We start from the raw sequence: 6069 nt of genomic DNA, 5'->3' as shown, positions 1-6069 counted from the left end.
AGATAAAAACACATCATTAAGTATTACTTTAAATGACTACAGCTTAATTTGAGTGATTTCTCTAAATTGATATGTCCTTTACTTAGGGTCTCTTTTGGTTAAAGGACATATCAATTTAGAGAAATCACTCAAATTAAGCTGTAGTCATTTAAAGTAATACTTAATGATGTGTTTTTATCTGAGAGCCAATGGTCTATTAATGATCCCTCTAAATGTAATATATTTAATGTCTCTTATTATTTAAAAGTTTTAGCCACTGCGACCCTTCAAAAAAAAAAGTATGCTTTTTTGGGTTATAAAGGTTTTTGTGCATGTAAATAGTCTGCAAAGGCTAAAATCCCTTTGTGCCCTCCACCCTTCCTGAAACGAATTAATTGGACTTCTTTGTTTACTTCAGTAACATAGTGACATGTTGACATCTATTGGCTAGTGCTCCAACACATTGTACGTGGTTGTTTTTGTGTGCCTATTGTGCCTGGTCGTGGTCCCGTTAAGAATCAGGATGACATCATCAGATGGGTGTGTCAGGTGATCATTAGAGAGGAAATAGGCAAAGCATGCCTTTGATCACATCGTATGTACGTATTGTTATTGGGGGGTGGTGGGTGCTAGTGGAGCCTCGCAGCGGCGAAAACCGTGCCGTGCCACACTAATTCCGCGGCATAAGCGCATAGGTGCGCCGCCTTTGCGGCTCAGTTGAGGTTCCCTCCGCAAGATGAGGCCCCCTCCGCAAGGTGAAGCCCCACGCAGTCAGCGTGATCTGCCTGTAGGGAGGGGCGGCCCTGCATTTTACCGACACGGAACAGAAGTCCAACACCAAGAGTCTAAATCAACACTTAGCGAAACGGGCTAACGGGGCTAATGGGGCTAACGGCTACTTTTGCCCATAACTGGCAAAATCGATCTTTTCTTTTCTATTTTCTTATCTGCACAAACGACATATCACATCAAAGCTGAGATTCCACAGATTCCATTGGTATACGTCTCATCACCGTACGACCACAACTCACTGAACTAGCAACCAGGAAATAGCAAGAAAACGACTTCACTTTACGTAGCCATGATGATAATTAAGTCCTACCTTTGCTGTTTTGTGATCAAAAGTTGTGTTCAAGGGCATAACAACGGTTAATCCAATATCTCTGTGTAACTTTAAAAATGATTACTGATAATCAATCATTACAATAATAAATAATGAACGCAATAAACGTATTATAAGGATTAGTCGACCGGAGCTTCCGGTTTAGGAGGTGCGCACGCAGCGTCTCGTTTTAACTGAATAATGGTCATCTTTACATGGATTTATGAACTGCCCCTAATTCTAATTACCGCCCCCCTTCTAGAGACACACTGTCAAACACACTCATACCTGCTTGGTATGACATTGAAAAAGTTGCATAAAATAATAAATAAAAATAAATTACAATAAAATGACTGTTGTTTAATATTCACATCTTGTAATCATGTCTATAATTTTAAGCACCAAATTATTGAAAAGTATCAATAAGAGTATCGACAAAATACCGGTATCGATAAGCAGTATCGGTATCCTAACGATACCCATCCCTAAGGAAAGAGGATTATTTTTTGAAAATATTGGATTCTGTGGTGTTTAATGCTGGAGATCTTCCGAGTTGTCTCAATATTGTGCAAGGTTAATGCAAGGAGAGTTAAATGAATAAATGTACAAATGGTTGATTAGATGTTTAAAATATGATGCCATTTATACCTGTTTGAGTTCTAGAATTAAAATAAATACATTAAAAAGCTTACAGTAAATATAACGAGGCAATTTTATTCATTTTAAAGCTGTGTTGATATATATCCATTGTGCATATTTGTGCATGTAAAAATGATCATAGAATTGATTACATTTTGTCTTGTTTATTTTAGTTTCACACCATCCTTATATCATTAAACCTGTTAAGCTATATACACTACATATACCGGGGACAGCACATTCACAGCTCTCATGTTTTAAATCTTTTAAACTAGCTATCAGTTATAAAGTGTTATTATTCCAATATTCTTTAATATTTAATAATGAGACTTACCACTCCTTTTCCCCCTGGTGTGAGGTATACATGATTCTTCTTCATTGTGTTCCTGAGACAACAGATAGGGTTCAGGTTCAAATAATTGCTTTGTGTATTGAAGGCTGTGATCACATATTTTCTGTACAGTATTGTAAACACCGTTGACCTACCGGTAAAACCTGACTTGGAGATTCAATGAAGTTTGTTTCCAAAATAGTTAGTGTCAGGAGAAGGGCACAGATGGACAAGCATGTCTTAAATATTGCCATTCCTTTTAAGAAAGTGGGACAGAAAATAAGAAAAGCATTATATAATCATACCACCCAGCTTTACATTGTTTGTTACATAGATATTGAACACTGTTATAATTATACCTTGTTCTTATGCCACAGAACAAATAAAGGTCAAGCGCATTGTTGAGGGTTTCTTAACCTAATAATTATCTTATTACAGCATCAAATTAATCTGTATAGGCCTATAAAGATGCATTTCCAATCATGGCTTTGGCCACCATTTTAATAAATGTGTACAAGTCATATTTAAGAAGAACTATGTTTACTTGTTTAGCTGGGAAACCAACACATGTGTATGGGTTTTTACATTTTTTTTTGGATCAATTATATAAACTATATTTGATGAATTTCTATGTAATGAATTTCCAAAATGTATTTGTCTGGGGGATTGAATTTCTGGTTACTATTGGAAAAATTGGTACTGTAATTTGATTGGTGCAATATCTGTGAGGACAGGTTATTTTTTGTTTTATAAGTTAAAACACTTTGCCCAGCTATAAACAAGTTACATGATGGCTGTTGTTGCTCTGTTGCGTGTGTATTTAAAGTACTTGTTTGTGACATTAGTTACTCATGATTCAAATCTCAGGTCGCTTTATTGCTGAAGTTAGAGCACTACTGACAGTCTGGTTATTTGCCATTCCCCCAAATAGACAAATAAAAGCCAACTAATGGAAAATGTTAACAGTGAGGTGACATGCTATCTACCTGCTGTACTATGTCATGTCAAAAGTGAAATAGATAGTGTAGTTTTTATTTACAGACAATTTGGCCAACCTCACGTTGTTTTCGAACAAACATACCGGTACCTTTAATGACTTGTCCTCTTCAAGTTAACTGCATTGGACAGAGACACTCCCACATACAGTAGTGTTGGCTGGGAGTCAACAAGATCCAGTGTTGCTGGATGGCACAACAACAGAAGATTTATCCATTGTAAGAAGATTAAGAGACTAGTTCAGAATTTGAAGAGTGTGAAACATATTGAAGCATTTTAACAACAAGGGGAAAAAAAGCAGAAAAAGGAATCTAATCATGTGTGTATTTCCAGTGGCACACTAATTAAGAATTTCCAATTTCTGATTGTGATTTTTGTTTCAACATGCTGATTTTGGACAATATGGTAGAAATGGGTATGGAGTAATACAGTCTTAACAAATTAAAATTGACACAAATGTACTCAGCATTTCCTAGTATATAGAACAGTAGCTAGCTATTTCATATACTGTATAAAATGCCCAGGAAGTGGTATGGGTTCAGATGCTTTGCTCAAAAGCATGTAGACAGTGCCAAGGATATGAAACTTTAAATATAAATTGACGATGGAAGTTCCACACAATCATAGCTATTTCTGGTATACCATTTCAATAACTTCCCTGTCATTTTAGATCCTGCCTTCCTCCTGGTTCTTGCAATCCGCTTGTTGCCCTCACCTGGTTTCTCCGGCCCCTCACCTGAAACTCACCTCATTTGACCCACAGTATATACACCCGCTCACTCTCACTTGTTCCCTGCCAGACTGTCTGGTGTGTACGGCCAAGGTCTCCGAGGTCTGTTTGTATTTTCTCAGTGATCTGATCTGCCCATTTCTGCATTCTACATCTGCAGAAAGAAGTCCGGTCGATTGCACTGTATACACTTTGGCCTTAAAAAAAACCTTCAAACTGGGACAAGAACACAGCGGAGAAGTAACGGGGCAGAAACCCTCCTTTTTTACGCAACGGTCATGTAATAAGCAGGATATTCCTGATCAAGATTCCTCCGCTTCGCGTCGGATTCCTGATCTGCCTGTCGGGTGTTCTTTTACCGTTAATGACCGCCTCGCTGCACATTATCCCTTACAGAACTGTCTCTAAAGTGCACACACATACACTGCACCAAGCCATAGCCATATAAGGAGACCTCCATCATAATTCGGTGAGGAAAATACAAAATATTGCTTTGAAAAAATACGAAAGAAAAAAAGAAGTGCGGGAAAACGTATGCTCGCAAAGCTTAATAGCTCGGCCTGACAGGAATGAGAAAAGGTGTCATTTTGTTCAATTTTTGTCTTTTTAGGTCAATCATGTTGCTGCATTCTTTACTAAATTCCCCTTAAGGAAATAGATCTTGAAGCTTAATGGTATGAAACGGGTACTTATAGGTAAGTAAAAACTATAATCTATTCCCATAGCATAATTGCTTTCCAATATCACAATAAAACATCTTCATAATAAAGAGTTAAATCAGACAAGTTGCTAAGAATACAGAAGTTATGCCTTTCTCTTTGGCTCTACATTTCCTTTTTAGTGCCTGAAGCTCTTTTCATTAGTCAATGTTAATGTTGGTGGTTTGGAATTTAAAATATATTTTCAACTTCTGTTGATTATTCAAATAAATGTATACATTGTTTTATTCATGAATAACAATTTTGCAGAAGGTAAAAGAGCTATCAAGTTTTAAAAATACAGATGTTAATACTATGAAAATGGCACTTTTTTGTATATGAAAATGATAAAGATTAAATATGAATATGGTTATACAAAACAAATCTTGATCCCTAAAGATGGATAAATGTGATATATGTTGACAGACTTAATGTGAAAGAATAATTGTATCTGATTAGAATTGTCTTTTTAGTCATTACGAGTACATCACGTCACAGAAAACACTCAGCAAATACAGTGCAGCCGAAGCAATCACAGATGCAGATCAGCTAAACCAAACAGAACTCAGGGGGACGTGATTTCACCGCAAGCGAAATCCTTATACACTAAAACACACGTTTACAAAGCTATGATCTGTTTAAAAGGCTTAGAAAAGCATTTGGAAATAATCAGAAAAGAGGTGAAACTGTAAAATTCAAGCTCGGATCAGTCCTGTGAAACACTAAAAAAACGTATTCAATAAAGTCCCAACAAATATGCATTTTCAAAGTCATGGATAGCTTCTTACCACGCTCTTTCTCTTCTTGCTGTGTATCTGTTAAAGATTAGAAAACACCCAAAACACCAGAAGTGACTCAGTGCTCAGCAACGTAGCACCTATTAATATTTAATTGAATCTACTGAAGGAGGTGCAGTCCACTGAACTGATTACCCAAGATCCTCAGCTTGAAGCTCGTTGTTTGGATGTTTTAGCCGCAATGCATGTTGTGATGTGATGTTAATGCGATATGATATCCGAAAACATTTAAAAAAATAATAATAATACTTTATTCCGAGTATGCTTGCTTTTCTCTTTGGAAGTCATCACATAACGGCATTGTAATACACGGTTCGGCTGGATTACATAATACACATCTGCCTTAGTTCTTTATTTATAGAGCCCTGATGAGAAGACTTCTGGACAAACTTGAAGAACTGCAGCCAAAACTGAATATGTGACGTGATTCATAAATATATCAACAATTAAACAACATCTTGCATTTCTTTTCACAAAATACGTCTCCTCGCAGTATCAATAGTAATTCGGCTGACTTTTATATTTGATCCAATTGGTACACCATAACGGTGCACAGCTGATAGAAATGGACTTGTAGTTTTTAAAGATATTACTGATTTTCTTTGAATATAAGAATGTAAATACTGAGTTGAGAGAATAGTCAGGGGATTTGGGTGATGGGAGACACATCTATGGAATCACAATTTCAATAGCTTATGACGGATATGCCTTTCTGTCTGTGATGTTTTACAAATCAGATATTAATGTGTGGAAGTAAAACATGAGAAATAGTATAGCAATATCCTGTAAAATTATGT

General features: G+C 36.4%; 1 long non-coding RNA gene across 1 annotated transcript; it reads right to left on the bottom strand.

The window, feature by feature from the left end:
* Positions 1-2225: 2225 nt before the first annotated feature.
* LOC104947326 (uncharacterized) lies at positions 2226-5340 on the bottom strand. The gene is made up of 3 exons (XR_798551.1): positions 5264-5340; positions 3139-3232; positions 2226-2307 (listed from the first exon to the last, which is right to left on the bottom strand). It is a non-coding gene; the product is annotated as an uncharacterized lncRNA (long non-coding RNA).
* Positions 5341-6069: the final 729 nt, after the last annotated feature.

This window comes from Notothenia coriiceps, unplaced genomic scaffold, assembly GCF_000735185.1.
Source record: "Notothenia coriiceps isolate Sejong01 unplaced genomic scaffold, NC01 NC01_scaffold00012395, whole genome shotgun sequence".
Lineage (NCBI taxonomy): Eukaryota > Metazoa > Chordata > Actinopteri > Perciformes > Nototheniidae > Notothenia > Notothenia coriiceps.
This window is presented reverse-complemented; position numbering and strand designations above follow the sequence as displayed.